At 42.9% G+C, this 22,390-nt stretch overlaps 2 pseudogenes; both read left to right on the top strand.

Moving 5' to 3' along the window:
- The first annotated feature begins 1,299 nt into the window (after positions 1 to 1,299).
- Positions 1,300 to 7,768, top strand: LOC135547877 (ATP-dependent RNA helicase DHX33-like; annotated as a pseudogene).
- Positions 7,769 to 17,547: 9,779 nt separating this feature from the next.
- Positions 17,548 to 22,159, top strand: LOC135548746 (complement component 1 Q subcomponent-binding protein, mitochondrial-like; annotated as a pseudogene).
- The last annotated feature ends 231 nt before the right edge of the window (positions 22,160 to 22,390 follow it).

Below are 22,390 nucleotides of genomic sequence, written 5' to 3' on the forward strand. Positions count from 1 at the left end.
AAATGGAGTTGGTCCCCCTTTTGCTACTGTAACAGCCTGCATTCTTCAGAGAATGCTTTCCACTAGATGTTGGAACATTGTTGCTTCCATTCAGCTATGAACATTAGTGAGGTTGGGCACTGATGTTGGGCGATTAGGCCTGGCTCGGAGTCTGAGTTCCAATTCATCCCAAAGGTGTTCGATGGGGTTCAGGTCAGGGCTCTGTGCAGGCCAGTCAAGTTCTTCCACACCAATCTCGACAAACCATTTCTGTATGGACCTCACTTTGTGCACAGGGGCATTGCCATGGTGAAACAGAAGGGCCTTCCCCAAACTGGCATCCGCCAATTGGACTGCCAGATGGTGAATCGTGATTCATCACTCCAGATAATGCGTTTCCACCCAGATCCCTCAGTACTTGTATGGCATCGGATGACAGGGCATCGTCGCAGTCACACAGCCCCGCCGACTGGCAGCTATCTCCCAGGCATCAAGGGTGGCAGAGGAGAAGAGAGCTCAACTGGGGAAGCTGGTAAATAAAAACAACCTTTTACATTACAATCAGTGGTCAAACTCTATGGTGAAAAAGACACACATTTTGAACACGCATCAAATTGCAAGGATGTGGTACTTTCCCTCGCAGCCTAGATCATCATCAATGGTTGAGTGGCAGCAGCATGGCTGCATATATGGGACTGATACTATTACCAAACACCCAAGATGGGTCTAACAGGAAATCCAATCATGCCCTTCAGGTTGGCTACACGGTGCGATTTGAGGATGTCACCTCCTCAGAGACAAAGCTAAAGTTCATGACAGATGGTATGATCCTGCGGTAGGTCATATGAGACCCCTTATGGCTGCGCTACACTGTGGTGTTGCTGGATGAGGCTCACGAGCGCACGGTCCACACTGATGTGTAATTTGGAGTGGTGAAGGTATCCCAACGCAAATGCAGAGAACAGAACAAGATTCCCCTCACAATGGGTCACTACTAGACTCAGTAGCCTGGAATCCAAACTGATATGATCTGAAACAATGGTGTAACAGAACATTTCAGTTTGAATGTCAGGCTAGCACACTAACGTTAGGCTCCATAAATAAAAATTGTCATAGGCTGGCTGTGTTTTTTAACATAAGTGTGTGTGTGTGTGGGGGGGGGGGCTGATGTTCCATTCTTCAAAGTACAGATATACAATGTCAACATTACTCTGCACAGACCACCTTAAGACTGGTGCCTTGTTGTCTTGTTCTTACTGTAAAAACACTTTATGACAACTGCTGATTTAACAAAAAAAAGGGGTTTTATAAATAAATCTGATGTATTGTCTCTTCAATGTACCATTCTGGGTGATCTCTCAGTACTTCAACAAATCTCCTGTGCTGTACCTGGAGGGCAGGCTGCACCCCATCCAAATCTACTTCACCAAGCATCCCCAGTCTGACTATTTGCAGGCTACACTGGTCTCAGTCTTCCAGATCCATCAGATACATAAGTGTGCTCTGGCTGGCCTGGCTGCTGGGGTGCTTTAGCTGAAGAGAAATGTCTCATGTAGAAAGAGTTGATTCAGTTTAAGATGGCCCAGACACCTGGCCTGGTTAAACCAGACTGAACGCTGCACTCACTAGTTCAGTCAGGCTACTAACCAGGCTACTACTATCACTACTCAACCTTATAACTTAACATTAATCATACCTTTCTGGAAACACAAGTTGGAGACATGATTCCAAATCACCATATGATGCCAGACAGGGTGGGGTTGTGATGTGTTCATTCTAAACAGGAAGCCCCTACATCATATGACATCCTGGTGGTCATAACGGGTCAGGAGGAGATAGAGGCGCTGGCCCGTACCTGCCGTGATATCGCCAAGAACCTCCCTGGCGGCTGTGGTCCCATGACAGTCATCCACCTGTACGCCTCTCTGTCCCCTGTTCAGCAGCTCAGGCTCTTCCAGCCCGCACCTAATTTAGGATACACCTACACCCCCCTCAATATCTTGCAGTCATCTACAGTGCCTTCAGAAAGTATTCACACACCTTGACTTTTTCCACATTCTGTTGTGTTACTGCCTGAATTTAAAATGGATTAAATTGCAATGTGTCACTGGCCTACACACAATACCCCATAATGTCAAAGTGGAATTATGTTTTTAGAGAATTTGACAAATTCATTAAAAATGAAAAGCTGAAATGTCAATAAGTATTCAACCGCTTTGTTATGACAAACCTAAATAAGTTCTGGAGTAAAATTTGTATTAACAAGTCACATAATAATTGCATGGACTCACTCTATGTGCAATACTAGTGTTTAATATGATTTTTTTTATGACGACCTCGTCTCTGTACCCCACACATACAATTATCTGTAAAGTCACTGAGTCGAGCAGAGATTCAGTCGAGCAGAGACACAGATTCAAACACAAATATCACAGAGGATTTCCAATGCCTCGCAAAGAAGGGAAAAATGTTACATTGATTTAATACATTTTGAATTCAGGCTGTAACAAAATGTGTAATAAGTCAAGGGGTATGAATACTTTCTGAAGGCACTGTATAATGTGATACATGGTCTCCTCAAGCAACTGTATTGTTTTGCCAGGGTTGTAGGAAGGTCATTCTCTCAACCAACATCGCTGAGACGTCGATCACCATCTCAGGGATCAAATATATAATTGATACAGGCATGGTGAAAGCAAAACACTTCAACCCAGGTGAGATTCCTCACTGAATGTACACAATGCCTTTTAAACTCTGTTTCTCTACTTGCGAGTCACTCAGGTCTGTGGCCTAGTGTGAATAAATAGATTAATGAACTCGAATTATGAAATGAAATTTTATATTTTCAAAATAAATATGATAAAACAAAAATAGGCTTTAAAAATCATTGAAGATTAACATATATAATAAAGTCTACAGACTTATTTTCATTGTGTTCCTCATTATTTGTAATGTGTTTCTGTCTGCCCCCCAGAGAGTGGTCTGGAGGTGTTAGCAGTACAGTGGGTATCTAAAGCCCAGGTGTGGCAGAGGGCGGGCAGGGCTGGCAGAGAGGACTCAGGGTCTGTCTACCGCCTCTACACCGAGGACGAGTTTGACAACCTCATCCCCATGACCGTGCCTGAGATAGAGGTGGGTAGGACCATGATCGCTTAGATTAGGAGCCGAAGCAAATCTAGTTGCTGTCACTGTTCACCTGTTAAAAGAGAACAGGGTAATTTTCAGTAGGCATGAAATGGTGAGATACCTTAACATGTCCAATAAGAAACGCTCGTTTTCATTCGACACTGTAAAAGTTTTTGCTACGGTGTGCCCTAATGAACACGACCCAGTTCTTGCTGCAGCATAAGTTGATGCATCTCTAGGTCATTATGAGTGAGTGTTCTGCTCCTCTGTTCTCTCCTCTGCAGGTGTAACTGTTCCTGTCCCTTGTTTTCCCCTGTAGGTGTAACCTGGCCAGTGTCATGCTGCAGCTTCTGGCTCTGGGGATTCCTGACGTGATGAACTTTGACTTCATGACTAAGCCTTCCCCTTGGTAAGCACTCGGTCATCCAGTCCCAGGTCTGCTGTGTGTTCACTGTGATGCTAACGTCTTCAGAAGTGTTATTATGTCAATCCACTGATATGTAGACTCAGATAGGAGTTAGTTGTACTACTGTAATTACGTTTACATTTTATTCATGTAGCACACTCTCTTATCCAGAGCAACTTACATTTAGTTATTGCATTCATGTTGTCAACGCGTTTGGTCAGAGTTGGTTGTAATCACGTAATGTTAATATGACTGTTCAGAGGCGGCGGTGGAGCAGCTGGATCTACTAGGGCCTGTAGAGAATAAAGATGAGCAAGTCACCCTCACTCCTCTGGGCAAGAAGATTTGCCAGCTTCCCCCTGGAGCCACGCTATGCCAAGGTAAGACACAAGACACACAGGAAAGGGGCTTTTTATTGGAGGTTGTTTGTATTGATCCCCATGACCAACAATAAATACTGTATTAACACATTATCCCTCGCTATCTCTCTCTCTCTCTCTCTCTCTCTCTCTCTCTCTCTCTCTCTCTCTCTCTCTCTCTCTCTCTCTCTCTCTCTCTCGTGTGTCTACATCTACAGACCATCCTGCTGTTGCCAGACTTCCAGTGTTCTGAGGAGGTGCTGACCATCGTTTCTCTGCTGTCGGTGGACACGGTGCTCTACAACCCCCCTGTACGCCGAGAGGAGTGTCTTGCCGCATGCAAGAAGTTCACCACCAGCGAGGGAGATCACTTGACCCCACTCTACATCTACAGAACCTTCAAGAAAGTGAACGCCAACAAGGTCAGTGGATAACTTGAGGAAGAAGAAGCCTGTGGGGGAGACTATACAAAATGCACTTCAGCTATGATCAGCTGTATACAGTACCTCTGGACATACAGTTCATTCGGAAAGTATTCAGACCCCTTGACTTTTTCCACATTTTGTTACATTACAGCCTTATTCTGATATTGATTAAAATTGTTTTTTTACTCATCAATCTACACACAATACCCCATAATGACAAAGAAAAAATGTGTTTAGACATTTTTGCAAATGTATAAAATTTAATAAACTATCACATTTATATAAGTCAGACCCGTTACTCAGTACTTTGTTGAAGCACCTTTGGCAGCGTTTATAGCCTCAAGTCTTCTTGGGTATGACGCTACAAGCTTGGCACACCTGTATTTGAGGAGTTTCTCCCATTCTTCTCTGCAGATTCTCTCAAGCTCTGTCAGGCTGGATGGGGAGTGTCGCTGCACAGCTATTTTTAGGTCTCTACAGAGCTGTTCGGTCAGGTTTAAGTCCGGGCTGTGGCTGGGCCACTCAAGGATATTCAGAGACTTGTCCCAAAGCCACTACTACATTGTCTTGGCTGTGTGCTTAGAGTCATTGTCCTGTTGGAAGGTGAACCTTCGGCCCAGTCCGAGGTCCTAAGCTCTCTGAAGCAGGTTTTTATCAAGGATCTCTCTATACTCCATTCATCTTTGCCTCGATCCCGACTAGTCTCCCTGTTCCTGCCACTGAAAAACATTCCCACAGCATGATGCTACCACCACCATGCTTCACCGTAGGGATTGTGCCAGGTTTCCTCCAGACATGACACTTGGCATTCAGGCCAAATAGTTAAGTCTTGGTTTCATCAGACCAGAGAATCTTGTTTCTAATGGTCTGGGAGTCTTTTGGTGCCTTTTAGCAAACTCCAAGCTGGCTGTCATGTGCCTTTTACTGAGGAGTGGCTTCCGTCTGGCCACTCTACCATAAAGACCTTATTGGTGGAATGCTACAGAGATGGTTGTCCTTCTGGAAGATTCTCCCATCTCCACAGAAGAACTCTGGAGCTCTGTCAGAGTGACCATTGAGTTCTTGGTCACCTACCGGACCAAGGCCCTTCTCACCCGATTGCTCAGTTTGGCCGGGGTGGCCAGCTCTAGGAAGAGTCTTGGTTGTTCCAAACTTCTTTCATTTAATCCTGCAATGCTGCAGACATTTTTTTGGTACCCTTCCCCAGATCTGTGCCTCAACACAATCCTGTATCGGAGCTCTACAGACAATTCCTTCAACATCATGGCTTGGTTTGACATGCACTGTCAATTGTGGGACCTTATATAGACAGGTGTGTGCCTTTCCAAATCCTGTCCAATCATTTGAATTTTCCACAGGTGACTTCAATCAAGTTGTAGAAACGTCTCAAGGATGTTCAATGGAAACCGGATGCACCTGAGCTTAATTTTGAGCCTCATAGCAAAGGGTCTGAATACTTATGTAAATGAGGCATTTCAGTTTTTTATTTTTTATATATTGGCAAAAATCTGGTTTCACTTTGTCATTATGGCGTATTGTGTGTAGATCGATGAGGAACATTTTAATTTAATTGTTTCAAAATGTTGAAAAAGAGAAGGGGTCTGAATACTTTCCGAATGCACCGAGTAGAGTTAAATTCCCAGGCTAAAATGCTGTTTCAGTAGAGGTTCTCTATTGAGCATTGTTTTTAGCCCAGAAGTAATCTTAATCTGTGTCTGGGAAACTGGCCCCTGTGTTCTTTGTGCAATGTTATCATTTATATATAGTGTAGATTCAGTACAGGCTCTGATGTGTGTCCCGTGTTGTAGGAGTGGTGTCGGGAGAACTTTGTCAACAGCAGGAACATGACCATGGTTGGAGAGGTCCGTGCACAGCTACGAGATATCTGCTTCAAGGTACCGAAACAAATCCATCACACCACAAGTAACCAGTTCTCTCAAAATTGCTCTTCATCAGCAAAAAAAGGGGAATTTGCACACTGAAATGTATGCTTCCAAATGTGTTTGCGGCATTGTTTCAACTTTTAAGGACTTCTTATTTGCTTGATGAACTAATACATGGATATCTTTCACCTGAACAAATCCATTGCATATACACAAATGATCTAGCTCTTTTCACACATAATATCCATCTCCTTCTCCCCTCTGTTCCAGCTGAGCATGAAGCTGGAGTCGTGTGAGTCGGACACGGGGAGCGTGCATCGCTGCCTGGCCCACGGTCTGTTTGTAAACACTGCAGAGTTGCAGCCAAACGGCAGCTACATGGCCCTGGACACCCCCCAGCCTGTAGCCATCCACACCTCCTCTGTCCTCTTCCAGGCCAAGCCCGCCTACGTGGTCTTCAATGAGCCCCTGCACACCTCTAAGTGCTACATGAGGGACCTGTGTCTGGTGGATGCTGATTGGCTGGTGGAGGTCGCACCCAAGTACTTCCACCGGAAGCTCCGCCCCACCAATAGCTAGCCTCTGATTAGACAGAACTCTGGAGTGACAAGAGACACAGCAGATCCTAACCTTGCTGACCAGTGACACACCTAACCCCCGCTCACCCCCAACCCAGTGACAATACTGGATGGAAGCATGATAGAAAGAAGTTTGACATTCGACTATTTCCTGTTTGCTGAATCGCTAGTTTTTGTTTACACAAAGATTCACAGCATAGAAAGACTCTTCAATACTCTTTGTGTGCCAGTCCAAGGCAGAATATTTAGCATTTGGACAGGTCTGAAAGAGAGAGGGGTCTGGGTTCTTCTTAGTGATTTCTTCTACCTCTTCATGGACAAGCAGAATGTTTTATTAGAGTTGACATCTGCTGAGCAACAAAGAGCTAGATTCCTCTGGCCTATAGGCGAGTGTGCAACTATGGGGCAAAACAGACAGGGTTGGCTTAGATTGTTGACAAACTATATTTAGTCTCCAATGTTTATTGAAAAACATAAATACATTTGCACAATGAGCACTTGTTGTCTCTCAAATACATTGTTACAGTCATTGGTTAGCTAGCTTGTGAATTTGAACCATAATTGCATAGAAGTGACATCAGTCAAAACAAGACATGGTATCAAGAAGAAGATAAAACTAGCCCCAAACGATTCCCCACATGGCAGCTTGTCATTATTGCTAGCTATCTTGTCAGCCAGATTCACAACACATGGCTTTCTGCCCCATTGAAGCATGCACATTGGTTTTGTGATGTCGGTTAACCCGTCTATGACTGAAGTTACAAACTAAAGTTACTGCTACTGTAGTTACAAGCGGACCTTTTTTCTTCATTTGTTTTCTCTATTCCAACTATTGCCTAATCATTGCCTGTTGCCACATATTTGCTACACAACCAGAAATGAGGTCTCATCATGATTGATGATCATTATAAATATTTGCCTGTTTTTTAGCAGCATAGATTAACCATCAGGTTCCCAATCACAGAAGTAGGTGGTTATTCCTTGTTATTCCTTCAAACATAAATATTTAACATCTGACCTAAATTAAATATTCATATTTAAATATTGGTGCCTGGTCTAACTTATTGGCTGTTTGTCATTGCTTAAAAAACGAGACATACAGGTAACTGACAAAATAAAGGAAACACTTGAGTAAATGAGGGAAACAAAGTATATCGAAAGAAGGTGCTTCCACACAGGTGTAGTTCCTGAGTTAATTAAGAGACCTTGCTATCTGGAATCCTTGGGACATCCTTATCCCATTGAAATTGAAAATGGTTTAGGATACGGGCATCCCAAGGATTTTGGATATCACTAACTCTTAATTAAGTAATTGTATGGAAATGCCCAGTTGCCCGTTATTTTGGTACCATGGCTAAAAGAAGGGATTTCCGTGACTTTGAAAGAGGGGTCTCAAAGGAGTGTTTGTGTGCGCGTGTGTCACCAGATCTCAACCCAATTGAACACTTTTAGCATGATGACTCCTTGCTGTCCCCAGTCCATCTGGCCGTGCTGCTGCTCCAGTTTCAACTGTTCTGCCTGCGGCTATGGAACACTGACCTGTTCACCGGAGGTGCTACCTGTCCCAGACCTGCTGTTATCAACTCTCTAGAGACATCAGGAGTGGTAGAGATACTCTTAATGATCGGCTATCGGCTCTTTTCAACTGCATGATTAAATGAAGACACAGTATGACGGTACAGTATCTTCTAATGTTCTGTCTTATGTTTGCCATCTGAGGTGGCAGGCATCCTAGTGGTTAAGAACTTTGGGCCAATAACCAAAAGGTCACTGGTTCAAATACCTGAGCCACCTAGGTGAACAATCTGTGCCCTTTGAGCAAGGCACTTATTAACACTAATTGATCCAGGGTTGCTGATCCCTGACTGCATTTAGTTGTGTTACAGCCTGAATTCAAAATTGATCAATACCATGATGACAAAGTAATATGTTTTTGACATTTTTGTCTAAATGTATTGAAAATGAAATGCAGAAATATCTAATTTACATAAGTATTCACATCCCTGAATCAATACATTATAGAAGCACTTTTGGCGCCTATTACAGCTTTGAGTAATCGCTATGTCCATGTCAGTATATCTACAGTGTCTTACGAAAGTAATCGGCCCTCTTGAACTTTGCAACCTTTTGCCACATTTCAGGCTTCAAACATAAAGATATAAAACTGTATTTTTTGTGAAGAATCAACAACAAGTGAGACACAATCATGAAGTGGAACGACATTTATTGGATATTTCAAACTTTTTTAACAAATCAAAAACTGAAAAATTGGGCGTGCAAAATTATTCAGCCCCTTTACTTTCAGTGCAGCAAACTCTCTCCAGAAGTTCAGTGAGGATCTCTGAATGATCCAATGTTGACCTAAATAACTAATGATGATAAATACAATCCACCTGTGTGTAATCAAGTCTCTGTATAAATGCACCTGCACTGTGATAGTCTCAGAGGTCCGTTAAAAGCACAGAGAGCATCATGAAGAACAAGGAACACACCAGGCAGGTCCGAGATACTGTTGTGAAGAAGTTTAAAGCCGGATTTGGATACAAAAAGATTTCCCAAGCTTTAAACATCCCAAGGAGCACTGTGCAAGCAATAATATTGAAATGGAATGAGTATCAGACCACTGCAAATCTACCAAGACCTGGCCGTCCCTCTAAACTTTCAGCTCATACAAGGAGAAGACTGATCAGAGATGCAGCCAAGAGGCTCATGATCACTCTGGATGAACTGCAGAGATCTACAGCTGAGGTGGGAGACTCTATCCATAGGACAACAATCAGTCGTATATTGCACAAATCTGGCCTTTATGGAAGAGTGGCAAGAAGAAAGCCATTTCTTAAAGATATCCATAAAAAGTGTTGTTTAAAGTTTGCCACAAGCCACCTGTCACGGTTCATGAATCCACTGCCTCTCTCTCTCTCTCTCTCTCTCTCTCTCTCTCTCTCTGTTTGTGTGGGCGTGGTTCCCAATCTCGGCCTGATTGTCTGCGCCAGCTGGAACCACTTATCTTCCCTTTATATGTTCTGTAACCAGTGTTGCTTGTTGTCAGATCGTTGTTTCTTCCCTGAGGTTGTGTCGTGTGTCCGTGCTCTTCTCTCGCCGCCCTTGTGTGGATTATCTGCTGTGCTCCTTCCTACCCCATCCGGACACACTCCCCTGGATCTCTCAGCACGCTATCATCGGAAGATGCGCCCTAGTCCCTGGGTCGGATTCCGTCTGAGTACAGTCTGTCTGTCCTGTTGCTGCTGTAAACTGTATTCATTAAACCATCGTTGCTTGCATCTTGCATCCGCCTCTGTATTGTCACACCACCTGGGAGACACACCGAACATGTGGAAGAAGGTGCTCTGGTCAGATGAAACCAAAATTGAACTTTTTGGCAACAATGCAAAACGTTATGTTTGGCGTAAAAGCAACACAGCCCATAACCCTGAACACACCATCCCCACTGTCAAACATGGTGGTGGCAGCATCATGGTTTGGGCCTGCTTTTCTTCAGCAGGGACAGGGAAGATGGTTAAAATTGATGGGAAGATGGATGGAGCCAAATACAGGACCATTCTGGAAGAAAACCTGATGGAGTCTGCAAAAGACCTGAGACTGGGACGGAGATTTGTCTTCCAACAAGACAATGATCCAAAACATAAAGCAACATCTACAATGGAATGGTTCAAAAATAAACATATCCAGGTGTTAGAATGGCCAAGTCAAAGTCCAGACCTGAATCCAATCGAGAATCTGTGGAAAGAACTGAAAACTGCTGTTCACAAATGCTCTCCATCCAACCTCACTGAGCTGGAGCTGTTTTGCAAGGAGGAATGGGAAAAAATTTCAGTCTCTCGATGTGCAAAACTGATAGAGACATACCCCAAGTGACTTACAGCTGTAATCGCAGCAAAAGGTGGCGCTACAAAGTATTAACTTAAGGGGGCTGAATAATTTCGCACGCCCAATTTTTAAGTTTTTTGTTAAAAAAGTTTGAAATATCCAATAAATGTTGTTCCACTTCATGATTGTGTCCCACTTGTTGTTGATTCTTCACAAAAAAATAGTTTTATATCTTTATGTTTGAAGCCTGAAATGTGGCAAAAGGTCGCAAAGTTCAAGGGGTCCGAATACTTTCACAAGGCACTGTATATCTGTATCAGCTTTGCACATCTGAATTTGGGGATTTGCTCCCATTCTTCCTTGCAGATTTTCTCAAGCTCTGTTAATTAAGTTAGATGGGGCAGTGAACCGCAATCTTCAAGTCTTTCCACAGATTTTCAATGGGATTATAGTCAGCTTTTGCTGGGATACTCAAGGACTTTCATATTATTTTTCTGAAGCCATTCCAGCGTTGCTTTGGCTGTATGCTTGGGGTCATTGCTTGGGTTGACAAGTAGACTAGTGCTTAGAGCGTTGGACTAATAACCGTAAAGGTTGGAAGATCAAATCCTTGAGCTTACAAGGTAAAAATATATTGTTCTGCTCAAGAAACAAGGCAGTTAACCCACTGTTTCTAGGCTTTCATTGAACATAAGAATTTGTTCTTTAACAAGAATGACCTTTGTCAGGGAGGTGACCAAGAGCCCATACTGAAAAAACTACAGAGTTCCTTGGCTGAGATGGGAGAACTTGCCAGAAGGACAACAGTCTCCAGAGCACTTCACCAATCTGGGCTTTATGGGAGAGTAGCCAGACCGAAGCCACTCCTGAGAAAAAGGCACAATACTGTGAAGCATTGTGGTGGCAGCATCATGCTATGGGGATGCTTTTCAGTGGCAGTGACTGGGAGACTGGTAAGAATAGAGGGAACAATGATTAGAGCCAAATTCAGGCAAATCCTTGATGAGAACCTGCTTCCGAGTGCAAACGACCTTAGACTGGGGATAAGATTTACATTCCAACAGGACAATGATTGCCAAAACAACACTATAATGGCTTCAGAACAAGAATGTGAAAGTCATTGAGTGGCCCAGCCAAATCCCAGACTTGAATCCCATTGAAAATCTGTGAAACAGGGCCTCCTGAATGGCACAGTGGTCTAAGGCCCTGCATCACAGTGCTAGAGGTGTCACCACAGACCCGGGTTCGTCCCAGGCTGTATCACAACCAATCGGGAGTCCCATAGGACGGCTCACAATTGGCCCAGCATCGTACTGGTTTGGACGGGGGGGCTTTACTTGGCTTGTCACGCTCTTGTGGCAGGCTAACCTCATCGTCAGTTGAATGGCGTCTCCTGCGGTTTGGCAGGTCATGTTTCAGAGGATGCATGACCCTCACCTCCCAAGCCCATTGGGGAGTCGCAGCGATGAGACAAGATTGAAATATAAAATCAATAATACTTTCTGTGGAAAGACTTGAAGGTTTCGGGTCACTGCTACTCCCCATCTAATTTAACAGAGCTTGAGAAAATCTGCAAGGAAGAATGGGAGAAAATCCCCAAATCTTTATGTGCAAAGCTGATACAGGCATAGATATGGCGATTACTCAAAGCTTTAATCACTGCCATAGGTGATAGGCTTCTACAGTATTGACTCAGGGGTGTGAATACTTATGTGGTTAATTTTCAATAAATGTACAAAAATGGACCCCAAAAATATTTTCACTTTGTAGTTATGGTGTATTGTGTGTAGATGGGTGTGGAGAAACAATTAATTTAATCCATATTGACATCAGGCTGTTGGGATACGTCAGTTGGGAAGGAATACTTTCTGAAGGCGCTGTATGTATTGACTATTAGAGCTGCGATATGTAATTTTTTTGTACGAACTGACCAAATTCACAGTTATAGATCTGACATTCTCATTGAAAGCAAGTCTAAGAAGCAGAAGATCTGTTCTATGAGCGCTATGTCTATGCTTCTCGTTGTTAAGTTTCATTTTTGGCATCTTTTATTTTTGGTTTTGTACACCGGCTTCAAATAACTGTAAATACAATATTTTTGGTTATGGAAAAAATATGTCACAGTGGTTTAGTTGGTACAATGATTCTCTTGCTTGTTTTGTCACATAAACTCAAATTAGGAGAACTATTAGAATTGGAAATTAGAATTAGAAATGGTGGAGTGATTTCTGCATAGCACATCTTTAATGTCAAAGATTATGGATATATTGACAATACATGTCTCTCCGTCCTAACAATGGGCAAAGTGGAAAGATGGGCTGTCTAGCTCCCGCCTTTCCATTCTTTGGATTGGTGGATACATGTCATTATTTTAATCCTATTTTAAATATTTGTTGAGGGTTGTTGACGTCAATTGCCTGTATTCAATGGAGAGAGATGCTATGCTACTAGCCTCATGCTATTAATATGCATAGCCATCTCGAGACAACTCTGATATAAAGTGTTTTTTCTCAAAGTTGCTGGGATGTCACGTGTTCTACTTATATCAGTACACTCGTAACAACTTAAGCATTATGAAACTTATTTTTTATCAAATAAACCTCAGATACATACATTTTTTTGTTGACCAAATTCGACACTCTCATTGACCTCCATATAAAAACTCTTTGCTTGGTGGGCGAAACAATGAAAAAATGGCACCTGCTGGAGGGAGACCGCAGTTTTTCTGCAAAGTTGGGCCTCCTATTCTTCTCTACCTCTACGGGATCGCCCCCCCACGGGACGCTTGAGCTAACGTGCGCTAATGTGATTAGCATGACATTGTAAGTAACAAGAACGTTTTCAAGTACATGTCTTATATGGGCAGAAAGCTTATATTATTGCTAATCTAACTGCACTGTCAAATATACAGTAGCTATTACAGTGAAAAAAGACCATGCTATTGTTTGAGGAGAGTGCACAACAACAAAAGTTTTGTTAGATAAAATCCATTTTTAAATTCAAATGTAAGAACTGGGTTCTATAGTTTGAACCCCCCCATCTAGATGTGTGAAGGTTAGTGTCTTTTCCGTAGGGAAGCTAATTATCCATCATTTGACATTCCTGGGAGTGTATAAACTTACATTTCTTATTGCCATACAATTGTTGTATGTTCTCTATAGTTATGTACTTGAAAATGTATCAGTTGACCAATTTGACAACATTTTGAACAGTAATGCAATGGTTAATTCTTCTGGTCAGGCTCCAGAGACGGGCACATCGCACACCGCTCCCGAGCATACAATTCGCCAATGTCCAGTCTCTTGACAGCAAGGTTGATAAAATCCGAGCAAGGGTAGCATTCCAGAGAGACATAAGAGACTGTAACGTTCTTTGCTTCACGGAAACATGGCTAACTCGAGACACGCTATCGGAGTCGGTACAGCCAGCTGGTTTCTTTACGCATCGCGCCGACAGAAACAAGCATCTTTCTGGTAAGAAGAGGAGCGGGGGGGTATGCCTTATGATTAACGAGACGTGGTGTGATCATAACAACATACAGGAACTCAAGTCCTTCTCTTCACCTGGCTTAGAACTCCTCACAATCAAATGTCGACCGCATTATGTACCAAGAGAATTCTCTTTGAATATAATCACAGCCGCATATGTTCCCCCCCAAGCAGACACATTGATGGCCCCGAACAAACTTTATTTGACTCTATGTAAAGTGAAACCACATATCCTGAGGCTGCATTCATTGTAGCTGGGGATTTTAACCAGGCTAATCTGAAAACAAGACTCCCTAAATTCTATCAGCATATTGATTGTGCTACCAGGGCTGGTAAAACCCTGGATCATTGTTATTCTAACTTCTTTATTCTATCATTGTTATTCTAAGGCCCTCCCCCGCCCTCTTTTTGGAAAAGCTGACCACGACTCCATTTTGTTGCTCCCAGCCTATAGACAGAGACTAAAACAGGAAGCTCTTACGCTCAGGTCTGTTCAACGCTGGTCCAACCAATCTGATCCCACGCTTCAAGATTGCTTCGATCACGTGGATTGGGATATGTTCCGCATTCCGTCAAACAACAACATTGACGAATACGCTGATTTGGTGAGCGAGTTTAATTGCAAGTGCATCAGTGATGTCCTACCCACAGCAACTATTAAAACATTCCAAAACCAGAAATCGTGGATTGATGGCAGCATTCGTGCGAAACTGAAAGCGAGAACCACTGCTTTTAACCAGGGCAGGGTGACCGGAAACATGAATACAAACAGTTTAGCTATTCCCTCCGCAAGGCAATCAAACAAGCTAAGCGTCAGTATAGAGACAAAGTAGAGTCGCAATTCAACGGCCCAGACACAAGAGGTATGTGGCAGGGTCTACAGTCAATCACGGATTACAAAAAGAAAACGAGCCCCGTCGCAGACCAGGGTGTCTTGCTCCCAGACAGACTAAACAACTTTTTTGCTCGCTTTGAGGACAATACAGTGCCACTGACACGGCCCACTACCAAAACCTGTGGACTCTCCTTCACTGCAGCCGACGTGAGTAAAAAACATTTAAACGTGTTAACCCTCGCAAGGCTGCAGGCCCAGACGGCATCCCCAGCCGCGTCCTCAGAGCATGCGCAGACTAGCTGGCTGGAGTGTTTACGGACATATTCATTCAATCCTTATCCCAGTCTGCTGTTCCTACGTGCTTCAAGAGGGCCACCATTGTTCCTGTTCCAAAGCTAAATGTAACTGAGCTAAATGACCACCGCCCCCCCGTAGCACTCATGTCCGTCATCATGAAGTGCTTTGAGAGACTAGTCAAGGACCATATCACCTCCACCCTAGACCCACTCCAATTTGCTTACCGCCCCAATAGATGACGCAATCGCAAACCACACTGCACACTGCCCTAACCCATCTGGACAAGAGAAATAACTATGTGAGAATGCTGTTCATCGACTACAGCTCAGCATTTAACACCATAGCACCCTCCAAACTCATCATCAAGCTCGAGACCCTGGGTCTCGATCCCGCCCTCTGCAACTGGGTATTGGACTTCCTGACGGGCTGCCCCCAGGTGGTGAGGGTAGGTAACAACATCTCCACCCCGCTGATGCTCAACACTGGGGCCCCACAAGGGTCGTTCTGAGCCCTCTCCTGTACTCCCTGTTCACCCACGACTGTGTGGTCATGCACACCTCCAACTCAAGGGGCGGCAGTGTAGCCTAGTGGTTAGAGCGTTGGACTAGTAACCGCAAGGTTGAGAGTTCAAACCCCTGAGCTGACAAGGTACAAAATCTGTCGTTCTGCCCCTGAACAGGCAGTTAACCCACTGTTCCCAGGCCGTCATTGAAAATAAGAATTTGTTCTTAACTGACTTGCCTGGTTAAATAAAGGTGTAAAAAAAAATCATCAAGTTTGCAGACGACACTACAGCGTTAGGCTTGATTACCAACAACAACAAGACGGCCTACAGGGAGGAGGTGAGGGCCCTCGGAGTGTGGTGCAGGAAGATAACCTCACACTCAACGTCAACAAAACAAATGAGGTGATTGTGAACTTCAGGAAACAGCAGAGGGAGCACCCCCCTATCCACATCGACGGGACAGTAGTGGAGAGGGTAGTACGTTTTAAGTTCCTCGGCGTACACATCACGGACAAACTGAATTGGTCCACACAGACAGCGTGGTGAAGAAGGCGTAGCTGCGCCTCTTCAACCTCAGGAGGCTGAAGAAATTTGGCTTGCCACCAAAAGCACTCTTTTACAGATGCACAATCGAGACCATCCTGTCGGGCTGTATCACCGCCTGGTACGGCACCTGCTCCACCCACAACCGTACGGCTCTCCAGAGGGTAGTGAGGTCTGCACAACGCATCACCGGGGGCAAACTACCTGCCCTCCAGGACACCTACACCACCCGATGTCACAGGAAGGCCATAAAGATCATCAAGGACAACAACCACCCGAGCCACTGCCTGTTCACCCCGCTATCATCCAGAAGGCAAGGTCCGTACAGGTGAATCAAAGCAGGGACCGTCATCAAGGACAACAACCACCCGAGCCACTGCCTGTTCACCCCGCTATCATCCAGAAGGCAAGGTCCGTACAGGTGAATCAAAGCAGGGACCGAGAGACTGAAAAACAGCTTCTATCTCAAGGCCATCAGACTGTTAAACAGCCACCACTAACATTGAGTGGCTGCTGCCAACACACTGACTCAACTCCAGTCACTTTAATAATGGAAAAATTGATGTAAAAATTTATCACAAGCCACTTTAAACAATGCCACTTAATATAATGTTTACATACCCTACATTACTCATCTCATATGTATATACTGTACTCAATACTATCTACTGCATCTTGCCTATGCCGTTCTGTACCATCACTCATTCATATATTTTTATGTACATAGTCTTCATCCCTTTACACTTGTGTGGATAATGTAGTTGTTGTGGAATTGTTAGGTTATATTACTTGTTGGTTATTACTGCATTGTCTCGCATTAACATCTGCTAACCATGTTTATGTGACAAATAATATTTGATTTTATTTAATTGGATCAGTCTAAAACTTTACGCATACACTGCTCCCATCTAGTGGCCCAAATCTAAATTGCGCCTACACTCCTGGGTGATATAACAGCCTTTCTCTCATTTCAAAGATGACGAAGGAAAACAAAATAGAAAATGCATGTTTTTTGTTTGTATTATATTTTACCAGATATAATGTGTTATATTCTCATACATTATTTTCACATTTCCACAAACTTCTGTGTTTCCATTCAAATGGTATCAAGAATATACATATCCTTGCTTCAGGTCCTGAGCTACAGGCAGTTAGATTTGGGCATGTCATTTTCGGCGAAAATTGGGGGGGAAAAGGTTCCAATATTTAAGATATTTTAATACCTATTATTTTCCCCAAAAAGATTACAAAAAACGTTGCAAAACCTCAGTGGGCTGGACCTTGGGCCCACTTCCGGTTCAAAGTTTGAGGAGGTCAGGGTGTCCTTCCCACGTGTGTTCTCGGGTAGTAATCTGTCTGTAACGTCAGTAGTGGGTAACTGATACTCTGAGTTTATTTTACTATTGTATTTTCTTATCTAGTCAAATTTACCAATCTATAACCATGCTAAAGTCTCTTTCCCGAACGGTGAGTACTGCAGTTCGGATTTCTACAACCACAATGTTTTCGGCCCGAACTCTCCAGCCTCTTACGAGATCGACATTATGTTCTCCAAACTCCGGAACCATACGGCCTTTCAGCCGGTCTCTCTGGATGATGAGCCATAACGGGGCAGCATCGGTATACAGACCAAAACTCTTCAGTTCAAAAGGATTTACTCCTGTGTCGTGTGGATGTGGGTCACTACACACAGAAGGTAATAACTAGCTGGATTAAGTATCTACTGTTGTGTGAGTACGATAGCTAACGTTAGCTATCTAGCTGCTAGCTAAATATGACATTCCTGAAAACACACCACTTCTATACGGCTATATTTACGCAGCAGGTCAAGATAATTAGGTTAAGGTTGGAAATTAAGGTTAGGGTTAGTGGAAATGCTCTCCTAACCTTCTAAATAGGACTAAACTTGCACTTGTTGAATATAATTACTATAGTTACCTGTATGTAAAGCAATGGAGGAATAGCTGCGACCAGCATGCAAAACATGGACAAAATTTATTTAACCGTTGTCATGTAGCTGACAGGTTGGACGAAATTGGCAACAGAAATGTCACCAATGCGTTTCACCCACTGTTTGGAACAGTCGTCTGTGTACATCTATCCGTAGCTAGTCATATTCAAAGCTAGTTAGTTTATCAGTTAAGACCGCTTGTTCTGGAGCAGTGCGGAAGGCTAAGCTGATAATGAAAAGATCAGTAACTATTGAAAGTGATGTTAGCTGGCTGGGACATTGTGTATATACAGTTTTAACCTGTATTTAACTAGGCAAGTCTTTTAAGAACAAATTCTTATTTGCAATGACTGCCTATCCCAGCCAAATCCTCCCCTAACCTGGACGACAGTGGGCCAATTGTGCGCCACCCTATGGGACTTCCGATAATGGCCGGTTGTGATACAGCCTGGGATTGAACCAGGGCCTGTGGTCACGCCTCGAGCACTGCGATGCTATATATGACAAGCATATAGCTAATACTGACTTATCTTCTGTTCTAAGATCCTATATAATTGCTTGGTTTCAGGAGACAAAGCCTTTGGAAATTTCCTTTTGGATGAAATCAAAGAAGAGAAGAAGATCCAGAAAATCAGTACTCTTCCCAAGATGTCTGGAGGGTGGGAGCTACAGCAGAACGGCACAGAAGCCAAACTCATTAGGACAATTTCTGGAGAAAAGTAAGGCCATCTCAATATTAGTTTATCCCTGCCTGCTACACCAAGTAGATTAGTAAATGACCGGTACTGATACAATCCCTGCAGACTTTCTATTTGACTAATAATTAACCTAGATGTTGTATTAATAAATCCATAACTGCACAAAATGAACCCAGTTAACATTATTTGAATGTAATTTGAACAACATTTTCTATTAAGCGACTCTACATTGTCTGACCTCTCGTCCTTTTACTTAGAGTGACCGTCACATTCAACGTCAATAACAGTATTCCCCGAAGTTTGAAGAGGAGACTGAACAAGCACAGGGACAGAAGTCTGCAGAGAATGAGGTAAACCTCTTTGTAATGTCTTTTCCGAAATGGACACACACTGCACTGAACGTGTTGCACTGTGACATTGTTTAGGTTTTGAACCATGTGTATTTTGTTTCCTTAAAGCCAGATATTGTGTCTTCACCCAACTTCGTTGTCGAGGTGACAAAACAGGCGGCAAAACATTCCTTGGTGTTTGACTGCCATTATCCTGAAGATGAGGTAAGTTATCCTACAAGTGAATCATCATTGGCTTCATGTATAGTCCAGACTAAGTTGAAACAAAATACATCTTTATCTACATAATTGGGAAGCATTCCCCCTCAGTTGCTAATCACCTAAGGCTTTATTGCTTTGTTTCTTACCACATTTAGTTAATAAGCAATATATCTGACAATGTTAGGCTAAATACATTTTCCAGGCAATCCATGGTGAAGGGGAAGAGGAGAGTGATATTTTTGCCATCCGTGAGGTCAGCTTCCAGCCTGAGGGAGATGTAGAGTGGAAGGAGACCGCCTACACACTCAACACAGACTCTCTGGACTGGGTAAGTACTGTATCTTGGTCCATCTGTCTGCAAATGAAATATCATTACAAATACTTCTGCGTGTCAATGATGACTTGACTGCCTACAATATTCAATATTGGTCTTAATGCAGCTTTGGAAGAATTGTGACACACTTTTTAGAAAGCAACAGGAATTATGAGGTGTATTACTCTCCAGACACTGCAAACCTACTCCCACGACGGTTAAGGTGACTGGCTTATTTAACCTTTATTTAACTAGACAAGTCAGTTAAAACCTCTTTGGGCTGAGATCCCGCTGACGGGATCGATATGACAACAGCCAGTGAAAGTGCCGGGCCATTTTAAAGATATACTTCTTGTTAATCCCACCACAGTGTCCGATTTCAAAAAGGCTTTACAGCGAAAGCAAACCAAACGATTATGTTAGGTCAGAGCCAAGTCACAGAAAAACACAGCCATTTTTCCAGCCAAAGAGAGGAATCACAAAAAGCATAAATAGAGATAAATTAATCACTAACCTTTGATCTTCATCAGATGACACTCATAGGACTTCATGTTACACAATACATGTATGTTTTGTTCGATAAAGTTCAGATTTATATTTTAAAAAATCTGTTTACATTGACGCGGTTACGTTCAGTAGTTCCAAAACATCCGGTGATGATGTGGCTCTCCGCAAAAATCTACAAAAATACTCACAATAAACATTGATTAAAGACACAACTATTATGCACGGAATTATAGATACACTTTAGATACACTCCTTAATGCAACCACTGTGTCAGATTTCAAAAAAACTTTGCGGAAAAAGCACACCATGCTATAATCTGAGTACGGCGCTCAGAGACCAAAACAACCCAAACAGATATCCGTCATGTTGTGTAGTCAACAGAAGTCAGAAATAGCATTATAAATATACACTTACCTTTGATTATCTTCATCAGAATGCACTCCCAGGAATCCCAGTTCCACATAAATGTTTGTTTTGTTTGATAATGTCCATAATTACTCGAAATACCTCCTTTTTGTTCACGCGTTTAGCCCAGTATAGAATCAATCTTTAGGATGTTTTTAACATAAATCTTCAATAATGTTCCAACTGGAGAATTCCTTTGTCTGTAGAAATGCAATGGAACTCAAGCTAACTCTCATGTGAACGCGCGTGTCCAGCTCGTGGCTCTCTGGCAGACTCATTCCCCACTCATTCGCCCCCACTTCACAGTAGAAGCATCAAACAAGGTTCTAAAGACTGTTGACATCTAGTGGAAGCCTTGTGAAGTGCAATTTGACCCCATAGACACTGTATTCGATTGGCCAAGAGTTGAAAAAACGACAGACCTCAGATTTCCCACTTCCTGGTTGGATTTTTTTCTCAGGTTTTTGCCTGCCATATGAGTTTTGTTATACTCACAGACATCATTCAAACAGTTTTAGAAACTTCAGTGTTTTCTATCCAAATCTACTAATACTATGCATATATTATCAACTGGGCCTGAGTAGCAGACAGTTTACTCTGGGCATCTTATTCATCCAAGCTATTCAATACTGCCCCCAGCCCAAAGAAATTAAGAACAAATTCTTATTTACAATGGCTGCCTAACTTGGGTGATGCTGGGCCAAATGGGCGCTGTCTTATGGGACTCCCAATCACGGTCGGTTGTGATAGAGCCTGGAATCGAACCAGGGTCTGTAGTGATGCCTCTAGCACTGAGATGCAGTGCCTTAGACCGCTGTGCCACTCGGGAGCCCATATTATATTGCGGATCACATGGTTACGGTTTAATTTTGAAGTTCTCACTGGACGTTCCTTTGTGGTTTACCTCAGGCCCTGTATGACCACCTCATGGACTTCCTGGCTGATCGGGGGGTTGACAACACGTTTGCTGATGAACTGATTGAGCTGAGCACTGCCATGGAGCATCACGAATACATCAAGTTCCTGGAGGACCTCAGTGGCTTTGTCAAATGCAATTAATGTTTAGAATGAATAGATTCAACAAGCTGTGTATAAATAAATTCACAAACCAAAATAATTTCAGTAAGATACCATCCCCCTCTACATTGAAAATGTGAACAAATGGAAAGTGTTTAAATTTGAGGGAAAGTGTATGCACTGATTGAAGTCATTGCCCAGTTTGGACATGTCAGTTATCATTAAGACTGTTGTATGAGTTTCTGCCGCTTTGAACAGTAATTTAATATTGAACTACTGCTTTGCTGCAAATTTATCAGCGTTGCAAATGCTTCTTTATTTTTCTGTGTCTCAAAATAAGGTTAATGTATGAAGGCTGTCATTGTCATTTGTCAACTTTTTGGAAGCATGTCAGTCACCACACAAGTCACTGTATGACAAAGTAATATGTTTCATAAATGAGTGGTTCAGCATGATTTTATTTCAGATAGTATCCAAGCATGGTCATTTGACATTTTATAAAAGGTGTAATGAAGATCCAGTCAGTGTCCACATAGTCACTGTACTCTGCATTCAAGTATTTGATAGTCAACACATAACCATTGAAGAAAACGGTTATTGCTTTGACACCTTAAATGAACAATTCTATAAATCCATGCTACTTCCAGTTCTAGTGAAGGGCCCCTTAATACTTCATCTCAAAATATGGTTTTATTA

The sequence above is a fragment of the Oncorhynchus masou genome, chromosome 11, assembly GCF_036934945.1.
Source record: "Oncorhynchus masou masou isolate Uvic2021 chromosome 11, UVic_Omas_1.1, whole genome shotgun sequence".
Taxonomy (NCBI): Eukaryota; Metazoa; Chordata; class Actinopteri; order Salmoniformes; family Salmonidae; genus Oncorhynchus; species Oncorhynchus masou.